Here is a 16,229-nt window from a genome sequence, read left to right as displayed (position 1 = left end):
TGGATCGAGAGTGTTGGTTGCGCCGTCCCACGCCTGCCAAGAAAAATCTCCGGGTCGCTACCTTCTCCTCCTCCTTCTGACCACCTCCCTCTCCTAACCCTTACTCCCACCCCCACCCCACCCCAGGTCCTCTTAACTTGCGGCTGCAGTGGATAACACTTCCTCCTTATTGGCGCCGCGAGACTGGGGAATTTAAATGCTTTCTGAGAAGAGCCTGGTAACTTTAAATACCTTTGCTTCTCCACCTAGGCGAAAAGAGACTGAAACTGGGAGAGGGGAGAGGAGATAGAGATAGAGACAGAAGGAGGAAGAGGAAAGAGAGAAACCGACTAGACTCCCGTGTCCGTAAGCTTCGGGAAGAGATGCGCAGCACGCATTTCTGGCTGCTAGGAGAGAAATGATAGCTGCTAAGTGAGTTTAGAAAACACCTTTGTGTATTAAGAGACGATGTTACTGGAATTCCGCTTTGGAAATAAAGGACTGGTGACAATTGAACTGCGGCGTCCGACGAAGGCAGGGATTATCCCAGTCCCAGGGACCTTGCCATCCCCACCTTGGAGGGCCTTAAACCCAACTGGCCCGGATCTGGTGCCTGAAGGGGTGGGGGGCGTGAAGATTGCAAAGGACACACACTGGGAGAGGCTGGAAACTGTCACTAGGCGACTCCTCCTCTTTTACAGATTCAATACACAAACTCCTCCTAAGCCGGGAGGGGGAGAGCAGAGCTAGCTCCTTATTCTAGAGAAAGGGAGAGTGAAGGAGTTAGGAAGCCGGACTTGGCCCGCGGTGAAAAGAGCGGAAAAGAAGAGGGAGATTTGTGAAGTACGGGTAAAAGGAAGAGCTAGCAGAAGGAGAGTGAAAGAGAAAATGAAATGAGAGTTGTCGATCCCAAACAAGCATACCCTGAGATGGTTTGTCGCTCTCCAAAAAACCCAGCCAAATCTGGGTCAAACTCTTGGACTTAATTACCGCATTTGAGAAATCATTACACTTTGACCCACATTCTGATTTTTACTGTGGAATAGTGTTACTGATACTGTAGCTATTATTGAAGATACAGTTTATCTTCTTTGACACTTGGGATTTTCTAAGGTTACTGGCTGATAAGCCATCCTCCCCCTAAACTGCCTGGTTTTAAAGGGATAGATCTTCATTCTCTTCTTTCTTTTTTTAAATACCAGTTGATCTCGAATTCCTTTCTGTATCTACTTGGGTCTAAGAAGTGGGTGACCTCCAGCTCCAGGTCTTGTCTTCTTCCCTCTAGCATGCTTTCACAAACCCGGGGCTACAGGACGCCAGGAATCCTAACACAAGAATTTCCCGGACTTCCTTACTTGCTAGGAAAATTATAGTGACGAGATGTTTGTATGTCAGCATGCTATTTTTCCGTGTCCGGAGAAAAGGACAGAACTCATAAAGATCTTCGTGAGGAAATGAGAATGAGTAGTTTAGAGGGTTTTTTTAAAAGTTTATTTTTGTTTTTGTTCTATTTTTAGACCTTTAAAAAAAAAAAAAAAAAGATGCCGGAAAAAGCTGAATCGGGGTGGGGGGTGGGGAGAGGTGATAACAAACTTTTTTTAAGCTATTAGTCTGACATGCAAATTTCTGTTCTGTCCCTCGAGGTTGGCTACACCCATGAGCTAAAGGAGAAATAAGTGACAGTATGTCATATTTGGCAGATACTTGTCCCAGATGTCATTTTTCTAGGGTGTTTAAAATGTTGTTCTGGTGTTCATAGAAATCATAACTAAATTACTTATAATTGCCCTTTCCGAAGCCCCTCCCCCCAGGGACCAAAACAGAGTTCATCATCTCTCTTCATTCTCCTGTTTTCCGTCAGGCAATGGAGGGAATCAAAGTACAAAAAATATGCAGCTCCTCATAATCACTGACTCACCAACATAACATCATAATTCCAGAAGTTGGGTGGTGTTTTCAGGAGCAGGGAGAATCTCAGCTGGATGTAGCAAGCTATATATAAACAGAACTTCCTAAGAGCTAAATTAAGAAAGCACGTCGAGGAAGAAATAGGAAGGATCCAAAGTTTTGTTTAAAGAAGAGAACTAAAACTAAGTTATAACACACACTTATTTTTAAAACAAATAAAAACTAGAAGAGATAAGTGACCTTGCCTCAACGTGGCAAATAATAGCCTGGCTCATAGGATGGTTTTAGGATTAAAGTTTAAAGGGATCTCAAAGATTATCTGTCTAACCTGACCCCATCATCCTGGTTTTTTACATGAGGAAACAGGCCCAGCATAGATATGTGGATTCACTCAAGGTCATTCAAGTTGTAAACCAGAAACCTAAGATTCAAATCCCATATCCTCTGATTTCAAAAGCCATTCCTGCAGGCTGCCTCTTTCAAATGAATATTTTGTTTTTAGAAGAAAAAAAGCTTAAGGAATAGAAGACGTTATTTGGAAAGCCAAACTATCTGAAATAAGTTACTTGCCAATATCACCTCCTCCCACCACAATGACCAAATTCTTTGTGATGCTAGATTAGTGTTCACACCAATATTGTGCTATAAAAATTCTTTTGTGTATTTAGCTTACCCCAGGGGTTAGATGCCACTAGTATATAAGCTGCTTGAGGGTAGTTTTTTTCTGTTACTTTTTCGGTCTTTGTCCCTGTACCTTAGCACAGTGCCTAACAAAGTAGGTGTCTAGTGTAATTAATACTTGTTGAATTGAATCTTGGGAACTGGATTGAAATGCAATGTTTAAAGAAAAAGCAAGAGATAATTCCACCCCGGACATAGTTATATCCTTTCAAATCATTAAGCAATTCTTCTGGATATATGAATTATTTGATATCATTCAACAGGACAGTGTCTACACAATATCAAAGTAACTTGTTTTAGTTGAAAATCCAATCTAAATAGTAAATTGTGAAAGTGGACAAATTGCAGGGGATAATCAGTCCAACCAGTTATTGAGCTAAAGCTCAATCAATTGTAAACAATTAATCCAACAATCTGAGCAGTCCTCTTTCCAATGAGAAAAGGAAACCAAAACTATTTAATTTTCTTCAGTGTTTCATATTAAATGTTTATCTCAACTAATTTCAAAATTTGATATCAAGTTACTGATTTTAAAATTCAGCTGTGAGTGAAATATATATTCAGACAGTTGTCATTCCAAACAAGTTTTTCCTTAGTATATTTTTCTAGGCTTATCGTTTTCAAAGTTTAAATTTTTGAATTGTGTCAAATTATGTTTTCCCCAAATTACATTTTCATGTTTGAAAAATGAGGAAGTAAAATTTTTATCCTTCCATCTCAATTTGGAACATTTCTTGCAAAATGAAAAATTCATAAATTGTAAACTAAAAAAAGGAAATCTTTAATAAAAGAATATTTTACAACTATAACACGAATATTTCTTGCTTCTAATGCTAAAAATAGTGTGTTCTTTTACATTTAAAATACTGATGTTAAAATTCTGTCCTGATTAACTTTTAGCAAGAATAGTTTAACATACAGCTTCTTGCTACCATTTTCATGGTATGTGAACCAACATAATTTATTCTATTATGGCAAAAAAACTGCATTATTTCATCAAATAAAAACATCCTAAGAAATGGCATGTTAAACTGATGTTCAAGGATATTCCCTTCACAGTGTTAACTAAAAGATAGGAAATGCCAAACTAATTATTCACATTTAGTTTTTTTATCTCCAGATTCATATAACGATACCATTTTAGTGAGCATTTTATTTGTGTTTTCACCACACACACACACACACACACACACACACACACACACACACAAATTATGTAAAGAAAACATGTTGATTGAAGGGAAACCAGTCAGTTTATGTGGAGATTTTTTTTTTTTAATTTTTATTTACCTTTGTCAACTGGGGGAAAACACTTCCTACATTCAGACTTTGAATTACAATGACAGCAAGGCAGAATCATAATTAAGAAAACTAATGATTCCCTAAAAGGTCCATCAATCAACAGTTCCCTCTTTTCAGATATCTCTGGTATGTCAGCAAATACAATAGAAACACATTTAAGAAATTAATACTGCTCCATGAACACATCCTCCAGGGAGACAAGAGCGACTCCAATATATAAAAAGGATATATTTGAAGAAGAGAATGTCATCCAGAAAATTGCTTCATAAACAGATATCATGAACCTTTTCCAAAATAATCAAATGTCTTCTTTACACTTTTCCTCATGTGATAAAGCCAAAAATGAAAAATCAAGATATTTTAGAAGACCTATTATATCTTCATAAAACCTATAGTTGCTGGGGGGAAACACATTAAAATTAAAATACTAAACTAAAAATTTATGTTATCAGGATATTGAATTATCTACACTTTTAATCTAGCCAGGAATGCCTCATCAAAGGTAAGCAACGTGGTTGTGGTGATATGAAAATTTTAGATACAAAAGAATTGGTTTCAAATACTAAATTAGATGTATGATAAAAGTGGAATAAATCCCATCTTGGAATTTGGTTTTCTTGGCATGTCATTGCTTCAAAATCTCCATTATCCAGCATGTTTCTGGACCTAATGAATATTGATATATATATATATGCATTTTTCAATTAATCTTCTATATCTGAATTTACAAGTTAACTGAGGATTAGAGCATGGAATATTAAAATTACAGGGGACTTGAGTGATTACCTATTTCAATCTCCATATGTTATATGTGAAGTCAGGAGATACACAATGACTTGGCTAAGGTTATAGGACCATCAAGTAACAGAACCAGGTTTTCTGGCTTCTTGTTCAGGGCTTTTTCCATAATCCCTTGTGGCTTCCTACTATACTTGACCTAATCCTTTACACATCAACTCTTTGGGGGGTTTTGTCTCTATGCGAAATAACCCACTACTGTTATAGGGTTGTTGGGATTTGGGGGGGGGGTTGTGGGGTTTTATCTTGAATTCTTGTTTCTGATCTTTATAGTTTTTCTGTTTTTTTCTTTGGTACTGACCATCAACTTTTTGGCAGTTGTCAATATTGCTTCTTTTCCCCCTTGTAATCTAATGTGTAGAATCTGCTATGAGCTTAGAAACTAAGCAACCAAAGATGTTTAAATTTTGTGGGGAAAAAAAAAAGGAGAAAAACAATCCTGAATTTAGGATCTGAGCTACTTTCCTATTAATCATTTGCATTCAATTATAAATTGGTGGATTTTGTGGCATATTTTTTGTCTCTGATTTTTCTGACCTTGTTTATGGTTCTTAGATGCTTTAGAATAGGTGAGGTTTCAGGATGTTTAAATCTAAATAGATGAAATATATTACTCAATAATAATTGATGTTTATGACTATCTTCCAAATGACCAAATACATATGAATTTAAAGTGTAGTTTTAGTGTTGAGTATATCCCATCATATTCTGTATTATACCTAATAATATGTAATATGTGTGACAACTATTAACCAGAATATTTGATTAACTAGAACACTCAGCTCCCAAGTCTTAAAATTTAACAGAGAATCTGCTGTATGTTTCTATAATAAGGCTTAATTTACCATTAACTTAACTACATTGGCATCCTAGACAGGGTTAACATCAAGGTGTGCCAGGAAACTTGTTTCCAAAAGCCTACATTATACTTGATTGCTGCCAAGGCCAATCGGTCCGTCCCTTTCAAGAAAAGCACAAAATCTGCTCTCTGAACACATGGCAGAGTGGTGTGAAGCTATTACTGCTACATGACGGAAATCACTGCATTATTCCCAAGCAAAGGCATAACAAGAAAATCTTCCCAAACAAATGTCAAAAACTTTACCACACTGTCATGCATTCTGTTTGAAACATTTGTCTTTTGTTAACTTATTTCTGGCCTTAATCAGAAATGTCTCTCAACTTTTGGCAATTTAAAGTCCTCTGGTTGCCATGGGAACAGAAAACAATGATATCCCATAGGTTGAGATGGAAATATTATACACTATGGTATCATGAAAAAAAAAATGTTCTCTACAGTTTATCATTACCTCAAGACTTGAGAGAATTCAGTATTGCCAACTATATGTGAAGAAATATTCTTAATCACCAGAAACTATACCGAAGGCAAATATGCTACTGTGTGAAATTCTGGCTCTTTATTCCATTATTAAATGTTATTTAATGTCTTCAGCATGAACTATTTGATCCCCTATTACCCTTTCCCCTTAGGCACTCTTCTAACATACCACACCTATCAATGAATTATTACTGGCATAGAGTGGAGAGCAAAGGAGGAGGAAAAAGTGCTTCAGAAGATCAAATTTGAATGGATCATGCTTAAATTCATTTATCTTTCTTTTTCCATCCTCTAATTGAGGTTACACCATCCTAGGTTTTCATTTTCAGGGATAGAAATGTACATTTAGTGGGATTCTTTTCTTTGTTCCTGCACTTGATGTTGCATATATGCCCAGAGACCCAGTGACAATGAATACAACTCAGAAATCTAGTAAATGAATAAAAGTGTAGTAGCCAAAAAAGAATAAGTATTTTCTAAGCAGAGATCTGGTTTGGTTTCTTTCAGGATTTTGACTTTAGGATCATGCTAATAACATACTCAGTTTTAAAACCTAATATTTTTTATTTGGGAAGTTTCAACCAATGTGCTCTGTCTTCTACATTCCTATTGTCTTTACCATAATTCAATTCAACATTTATTAATTTTCTTCTACTGTACAAAAAACCCACTATATGCTAAATACTAAAGGAGATTTAAAAAAATTAAACATCTAGCCATTGTTTTCAAGAAGGCTTACAAATTAAAAAATAAGACAAATAATGCAAAAATAGAATACAATAAGCACAAAAGAGAATTGAAAATTAGGGAAGACTCCTGAGAAAGGAGAAAACCTATCCCATGGTTGTAGTTGGAGGTAGGTTTTGAAGATTAGCAAATCAACAGAGATATGGGAAAGGAAACTCACAGCAACAGAGAGCAGTTGAGAGGGAAGGTGCCAGGACAAAAAAAGTATAAGTCATTTTCATGAAATACTGAGTAGTCCAGTTTGTCTGGAATGAAGACTATGTTGCAGTGAAAGCATAAGATAGTAGGGAACTAGACTATGAGGTACTTTGAATACAGGATGAGGAATGTGGAGTGAATGTAGTTAGGCTGTGCAGTTAAGTTTTTGGAATTGGGAAGTGGTATGATCATAACTAATTGAAGAGCAAGAAGGGATCCTAAAGCAATGTATTCCACACCTTTTATTCTATAGATGAGAAAAACTGAACCCCAAGGTTATAAGCTTCCAAGATAATAAGCTTCAAACACAGAAATAAGAAGTTTATTTTGACTTCACTATGTAGGACAAAATGAAGATAAGAAACTTAAAGGAGGAGAAGGGAAATATAAGGTGGAAAGTCATAATAGTTTACTAGATAATAAAGATCTGAAATAGATAGTTGTGGGTATGGACAAGAGGCACTAATATATTTCCAATATTATAGAGCTGATAGAATTTGTTTACCAATTAAATATTAGCAAGTGTAACTCTAAGGTTTTGAGTCTAGATGACTAGGATAATGGTAATGTTGTTTGTTATGAAAATGGGGATGTCGGAAGGAAGAGCTCAATATGATACTTTATTGAGCTTGAGGTGCCAGCTGGTTTGAAATGGATATTTCCAGAATGCAACAGAAAATACAAGACTAGAAAGAAGAAAGGACTGGAGAATTTGAATTTGACCAAAATCAAAGCAATAGCTAAAACCACAGAAGCGGATGAGATAAATAAGGGAGACAGCACAGGAAAATAGGGTATGAAAGGAAATAAGACTAAGGGCAGTATCTTGGGGAATACCTGCATGGAGACAGAAGTAGGGAAAAGAATGGCTACAGAAAACAGAGTTAGAAAAGCCTCCTTAGAAAATCCAGAAAAAAAACAATGTTAAGCTAGCCAAAGGAATAAGCCAAGACTAGTCTTATGAAAGAAGTAGTTGATTGTACCAAATACTCCTATGTTGATGATGACTGAGAAAATGGCAAATAGCTTTGCAAAGTTGGGAGACCACTGATGATTTCAAAACAATTCTCAGGTCTTTCCATTTCCCACAATGACTCTTCTTCATAAGTCTACTTACTCCTATGTCTTACATGAAAGTGATACTCCAACATATTTTCCTGAGACTCCTCTTTTTCAGTGAATTGGAAGGAACTACATTCTGATATTAAGGGGATAAGTATTGAATGGGTAGTAACAATAAAGGAAATGAATGCAAACTACTCTTTAGAATTTTGTTAATAAACACAAAATGGGACTGCAATTTAAGGGAATAAAGGTGAGTAAGAAAGTTTGGAAGAATTTGGTTTGGAGAGAGACAGTGCTTTAGATGGGGAAGACCTGGACATAATTTTTAGCAGAAGGAAGACTCCACTAGAGAAAAATAAATTGTTTGTCCATAAACAAGGATATTCATAATTCAAACCATAACTGAAGGAGCAATGTGATGGAATGTAAAAATCACTGAACTCAAGAGTTCTGGCATTAATTTGTGTAGCTATCAGTAAATCACTCAACTTCTTGAAGATTCAATTTCTTAAAATGTAAAAAAATAATAATTAGGATAGTCCCCCCTGCACTTGAAAATCTTAAAGTGTCATATGTGTCAATTATAATTAGGGATGAAGTCAGATGATTAGAGATTTTTTAAGCTTAATTCATAGGAGCCATCCATTACAGCTCCCTTTCCTCCCCATTTCTATTTTCCTATCACCTCAGGACCACTACCATCCTCCCCTTTGCTCCTGACTCAGAAGATGAAATGACTCCTCTTGCTGACACCAACCTGCCTGCCACCTTCTCCACTCACACCTTAGAGCTTATACCTTTCTGTCTTCATAATGTCACAACCATCATGGTCCAGAGTCTCATTACTTCTTAGTTAGACTATGGGAATTTATTTTGTAACTATCTTGTATTTACTTACCTGTGAACATGTTGTGTTTCCTTAGTATAATGGAAGTTCCCTTGAGATCAGGGAATACAGCACTGTTGCATTTGTATCCTCCGAGCCTATAGATAGTGTGTCTAGGCACATGATCAATAACCAAATCCAATTTTCACATCTTACAATTGAACTTTATGAATCTCAAATTGTTTTATATAGATATATAGTAGTGATAGGTAGGTAGATAGACAGAGCAGACAGATAGATAGATACATAGGTTTTCATTAGGAGAGGCTGTAAGAAGTTGAATTGATATTGGAATTCAGGCCTTCTGATTCCAAATCTAGTACTCCTCTTTCCTCTTCATTGAAGAGTTTAGATAAAGGAGTTCATCTTGAAAAGAAAGAAGGTACAGCTATGTATTGAAATTTGGAAAAAAGAAAGGGAAGAGATTTACATATGTCAACAAAATGGGACACAAGTAGAAGATTTGAAAAATGGTCCTTTTACTTTGTTCTTCTAAAAAAATCTTTCTATGCATTCACTTCTTCCACTCTTCATTAAACCTTTCTATAAGGTGTGATTCAAACTGATAAGCAAGATTCCATGCCCTCTGGTTTACTCCTATTCTGCTCTCTCACCTGTATCCTGTCAGTGGTTATTACAATCCTGCCACCAGGTATACATTAGGCTTTAGTCTCTGAATACTTGTCAGCTTTCAGTGATATTTTTTTTACGTCCTTATTACTTTACATTTGTATTGATATCTTCTGGGTTTGGGATTTTGTTTTGTTTTGCACACCCTCCACTTCTGAACAAATCCCTCCTCCTTTCTTATCCAATAAATCATTGAAAATAATGATAATGGTGGTGGTGATGATGATGATGATGGAAAAAAGTAGTTCAGTAAAAATTCCACATTCACAGTGCCTGACTTAAGCAAGATGAAGAGGGGAATGCATTTTCTAACTTCTTCTGTGGGGAAAACATTTGCTCATAATAATTACTATCCTAGGGCATGTTTTGGATGGGGGAAGAGTGAAGGAAGGTATCGATCCTTCCATTTACACTATTGGAATAATTTTGTTTTGTTTTCTTGGCATTATTTCATGCTGTCTACCTCAATTTATTTCAGTCTTCCTATGTTTCTCTGAACACTTAATTTTCATTGTTTTTATGACATAGTAATATTCTGATAAGTCAGGTATTGCAAAATTTTAAAAGCTTTTTATTTTCAATACATATACATAGATAGTTTTCTACATTCAGCCTTGCAAAACCTTGTGCTCCAAATTTTTCTCCTTTCCTTCCCCCCACCCTCTCCCCTAGATGGCAAGTAATCCATTATATATTAAACATGCACAATTCTTCTATACATATTTCCACAATTATCATGCTGCATAAGAAAGATTAAAAAAGGGGAAAAATGAAAAAGAAAACAAAATGCAAGCAAGCAACAACAACAACAAAAAGTGAAAATACTATGTTGTGACCCACACTCATTCCCCGCAATCCTCTGTCTGGGTGCAGCTTTATCACAAGACCATTGGAACTGACCTGAATCACCTGCTGTTGAAAAGAACCACATTCATCAAAACTGATCATCATGTAATCTTGTTGTTACTGTTTAGAATGTTTTCTTAGTTCTACGCACTTCACTTAGCATCAGTTCGTGTAAGTCTCTCCAGGCCTCTCTGAAATCATCCTGCTGATTATTTCTTAAAGAACAATAATATTCCATAACAAAATATAGCATAATTTAATTCAGCCACTCTTCAACTGATGAGCATCCACTCAGTTTCCAGTTCCTTGTCACTACAAAAAGGGCTGATATCAAGTATTATTGTACATATGGCTCCTTTTCCCTTTTATATGATTTGTTTGAGATACAGCTCAGTAGAGACACTGTTGAATTCTAAATCACTATTGATCAGAGAAATGCAAATTAAGAAGACTCTTAGGTACCACTACACACTTTTCAGATTGGTGAAAATTATAGGAAAAGATAATGATGAATGTTGGGAAAACTGGGACACTAATAAATTGTTGGTAAAGTTATGAACTGATCCAACCAAGTTGGAAAGCTATATGAAGCTATGTCCAAAGGACTATCAAACTATGCATGCTCTTTGATCCAGCAATGTCTCTACAGGGTCTGTATCCCCAAGAGATCATAAAAGAGAATATAAAAAGGGGGAAAGGATCCACATATGCAAAAATGTTTGTAGCAGCCCTTTTTGTAGGTAGTAGCAAGGAACCAGAAACTGAGTGGATACCCCTCAATTGTGGAATGGCTGGATAAGTTATGGTATATGAATGTTATGGAATATTATTGTTCTATAAGAAATGATAAGCAGAATGATTTCAGAGAGGCCTGGAGAGACTTACATGAATTGATGAAGTGAGCAGAAACAGGAGAACGTTGTACATTGTACAATAACAAGAGTATGTGATGATCAATTCTGATGGATGTGGCTTTTTTCCACAGTGAGGTGATTCAAGCCAGTTCCAATGATCTTGTGATGGAGAGAGTCATCTGCATCCAGAGAGAGTACTGTGAAGACTGAGTGTGGATCACAACATAGTATTTTCACTTTTTTGTTGTTTACTTGCATTTTATTTTCTTTCTCATTTTTTCCCTTTAGATCTGCTTTTTCTTGTGCACCATAACAATTGTGAAAATATGTATAAAAGAATTGCACATATTTAACATATAATGCATTACTTGCCTCTAGAGGAAAAGGTGGAAGGAAGGGAGAAAAAAAATTGAAACACAAAGTTTTACAAGTGTGAAGGTTGAAAACTATGTATTTGTTTTGAAAATAAAAAGCTTTATAAAAATGAGAGAGAGATAGAGAGAGAGATAAAGAGAGAGAGAGAGATAAAGAAAGAGAGAGAGAGAGAGAGAGAGAGAGAGAGAGAGAGAGAGAGAGAGAGAGAGAGAAAGAGAGAATGAATATATGCTGGATCAAACGCTATACATAGTTCAAAATTCCTTTGGGCATTGTTCCATATTGCTCTCCAGAATGGTTAAATCAGTTCATAACTTTACCAACAATATATTAGTGTCCCAGTTTTCCCACATCTCTCCAACATTCATCATTATCTTTTCTTGTCATCTTAGCCAATCTGAGAGATTTATAATAAGTACGGCAAATTTTTAAGCTTTTCTCCCTATCAATGGGCATCTACTTGTTTCTAATTCATTGCTACCACAAAAGTGATATACTGAATATTTTGTGGGCATGGAATCTTTCTTTACATGTTTAACCTTCTTGAGATATGTACCTAATAGTGGGATCTCTGATGCAGAGACTATGAACATTTTAGCCACTTTCTTAGCATAATTTCAACTGGTTTTCCAGAATGTTGTTCAGTTATTTTTTTCAGTCATGTCTGACACTTTGTGTCCTCATTTGAGGTTTTCTTGGCGAAAATAATAGAGTGCTTTGCCATTTCCTTCTCCAGCTTATTTTACTCATGAGAAAACTGAGGCAAACAGGATTAAGTGACTTGCCCAGGATTACTACTTGTAAGTGTCTATGGCTGGATTTGAAGTCAGAAATATGGATCTTTCTAAGGTATTCTGTTCACTTCATCATTTAGCTTCCCAGGAATTCAGAATAGTTAGTCCCATGCAATTCATAAGTCCAACAAAATTAGTGTGCCTGTCATTTCGCAACCTCTCCAATTGCCTTTTCTTTTCTTTTGTCATCTTTGCCAATTTCCTGTGGATGAGGTGAAATCTCTGACTTACTTTGATCTGTATTTCTTTTATTATTTGTGATTTGAGACAACTTTCATCCAGTTATTAATTCTTTACAATTATTTTTGAGAACTATTTGATCACATTCTTTGCAGAATGGTTTTGGTGTTATATATTTGTGTGTGGCAATTGTGGTGCAACTAGGTGGTAGAGTGGATATGATGCCAGTTCTGGAGTTAGGAAGATTCATCTTCTTGAGTTCAAACCTGCTCTCTGATATTTACTAGCTATGTAACCCTGAGCAAGTTACTTAATCCTGATCACCTCAATTTCCTAATCTGTAAAATCAGCTAAAGAAGGAAATGGCAAACCACTCCTGTATCTTTGCCAAGATAATCTCAATGGAGTCATGAAGAGTTGGATATGATTGGAATGACCGAATATTAAATAGTTGTGTTAGTTCTCTATGTATTTGTATGCCATACTTGTGTCACTCGATTAATCCATGGGTTCAGTTATCTCAATGAAATTGATTTCCATATCTACCTATCCAGCCCTAGTCTCTCTTCAGCTCCAATCTTATTGTCACTGATTATTGAGTTTGCTTGCTCGGGTTCTTCCTTATTTTTAGAATATGGTCTAATGATCCATTTTTCTTCAAAGGATCCCATTCAAAACTAGGAATTGTAATGCCCTGATTCTATACATTAGGAATTTTTAATAGAATGTAATCTCCTTGAAGTCAGGAACAGTTTTGGTTTTGTTGCTCTAGGGTTTGTCCTCACAAAGGAAGTGTTAAATGAATATTTGTTGATTTTACACTTAAAATCAGTGTAGTCAATGGAATCTTGGAGAGGAAACTTTGCCCTAGGGAAGTGAGGGGGAGGCATAAAGCTGCAGCTTGTCTGATTTCATTTTCATCTAAAAAACAAAAGGTATTTGGATTTAATGACTCTTAAGTGCTTCCCAGCTGTGTATTTTGGATCTCCCATAATTCAGTGATTTTGCAATAATGTGTAAAGCTCTGATCTGGTCAGTATACTTGACAATTTCTACATTTTTATGAATTTTTTTGGTCTTTCATCTATTAGTACCCTCTTTCCTTCCCCTATTCATAAATTTACTTTGTCTAAGTATTAAATATAGTATGTACTGTGTTGGATATATATATATATGTATATATATATATACACACACACACACATGTATGTATACACACACACACTATTTTGCATATATGTGTGTGTATAATTTTGGAAATGAATAAATATAGAGATTAGACTTATTATTTCACTGGTATAAAGAATTTCTTAAGTGAGGAAAGTCTCTCTACCAATGCAGGTAGGCACCTTCTTTATAACTTACAATCTCAGAGAATTGACTAGATGACTAAGAGTAAACTGCCCAAGGTTACACAGCCCTGAGAGGGAAAAGGGGAAGAAGAGATATCCAACCATTCCCCAAAAAGTATACACATATTTATATTACATAAATAGTACATACATACACACACACACACACACACACACACACACACACACACACATATATATATATATATATATGCATGTGGTATTTTCTCCCAATAGAATGTAAACTCCTTGAATGCAGGAACTGTTTCATTTTTGTCTTCATTTCCCCAGAATTAGGTTTAATTGCCTGGCACAAAGGTAGCATTTAATAAATGATGATTGATTATTTTTCATTTTTCTTTCTACATATGTATCTATGTATCCATCTCAGTATAAATCTCCTTGTATGCCTATGTCTTTTTATTTTTTGTTCTACTTCTGTGGACATATTTTCTTTTTTATATTATTATATCTTTTTATATACAAAACATATGCATGGGTAATTTTTTCAACACTGACCCTTGCAAAACTTTCTGTTCCAAATTTTCCCCTCCTTCCTCCCACCCCCTCCCCTAGATGGCAGGTAGTCCAATATATGCTAAATATGTTAAATCCAATATACGGATACATATTTATACAATTATTTTGCTGCAAAAGAAAAATCAGATCTAGAAAGAAAAAAACCTGAGAAGCAAAATAAAATGCAAGCAAACAACAACAAAAAAGAGAGAAAATGCTATGTTGTGGTCCACAATCAGTTCCCATAGTTCTCTCTCTGGGTGTAGATGGCTCTCTTCATTACTGAACAATTGGAACTGGTTTGAATCAACTCATTGTTGAAGAGAGCCACATCCATCAGAATTGATCATTGTATAGTCTTATTGTTGCCATGTATAACGATCTTCTGGTTCTGCTCATTTCACTTAGCATCAGTTCATTCAAGTCTCTCCAGGCCTTTTTGAAATCATCCTGCTGGTCCTTTCTTACAGAACAATAATATTGCATAACATTCATATACCACCACAATTTATTCATCCATTCTCCAACTGATGGACATCCATTTAGTTTCCAGTTTCTAGCCACTACAAAAAGGGCTGTGTGGACATTTTCTTGTGAGACAAATATAAAAACCATTTGGTGGATGATTGGAAGGGGAGATTTATCATCATGAAATTCATCTTCATTAAATGCTAATTGCCTGAAGACTGATTTGCTCCACTGTGGTCAAAATAAACCATTGAGATCGCCTAATCAGGTATCACACAAAGTGATTTATATCATAAAACATCACTTAGGTATATCCCTTTATGAATATGTGGTGTGTTCAGCTAAGGATAATGTGCTTTTCATCCCCAACTATTACTAGGCTTCAATTCACTTAGCTTAGCTCATAAAGTTTCCTGTAAAAAAGTGAGAACTGGACTGTGCAATTAGTTTTTCAACAGCCTCCTGATGGGAATGTCCCAGTATAGCCTGTCTAGAGATGAAGAGACAAATTTTGGTGTAGCCAGCAGAATGTGGAACAAAAACATGGTTCAAAATGTTGATTGGCACAAAATGATTAGCTAGCCACTTTCTGAAAATGTTCACTGGAACCTCCTGAAAGTATCAGTGAAGGGAGAGGAACCTTGGTCTTTCTATGCCCATCATCAAAGTTTCAGCAGTACTCTTCCCACCCCACTCCAAAATTAATTGAAACTGAGACTCTCAGAGTGTGGTTGAGGCACTAGATTCAAAACTGGCAGAGAGTAACATGGTAACAGTAACTGCAGAGTGAGGAGATCACTAAATTGTAAAGTCCCAAGTATAGAATTGTCACCCGCCTTTGAGTTCTGATTTTTGTTATTGTTATTGCTTCTAATTTTCTGCCACAAATGATTGACTTGTACAACTACATAGATAGCTCTAAATTATATCTGCCATTGATAAGTACAATTTTCAATGTCTAGTTAATTTTTTACTTTTTTAAACTAATATTTGTCAGTGACCTTTATTAAATGTTGTTAGGATTTCGGCAAAAGGGATTAAGCTGATTGGCTAAGCAAGTGCATTACTTTGCCAATCTAAAACTCTGCCTGAAGGCTGGGAATTTAACAAGATAGAACAGTGTCAAGCATAGACAGACACATTCTGGGTATTAATAAGGAGTCCAGAAAAACACATTGTAGATCATTTAGACATCACCTCCTTTTCTACATAGTACCCAGCAACTGGCATGATGTTAGTGTTCAAAGTATTGCTATGTTAAGCAAGGAAATGTCCACTGATTAGAGTATAACAAAATTTCAAAACACA

The sequence above is a fragment of the Antechinus flavipes genome, chromosome 1 (assembly GCF_016432865.1).
Source record: "Antechinus flavipes isolate AdamAnt ecotype Samford, QLD, Australia chromosome 1, AdamAnt_v2, whole genome shotgun sequence".
NCBI classification, from domain to species: domain Eukaryota; kingdom Metazoa; phylum Chordata; class Mammalia; order Dasyuromorphia; family Dasyuridae; genus Antechinus; species Antechinus flavipes.
This window is presented reverse-complemented; position numbering follows the sequence as displayed.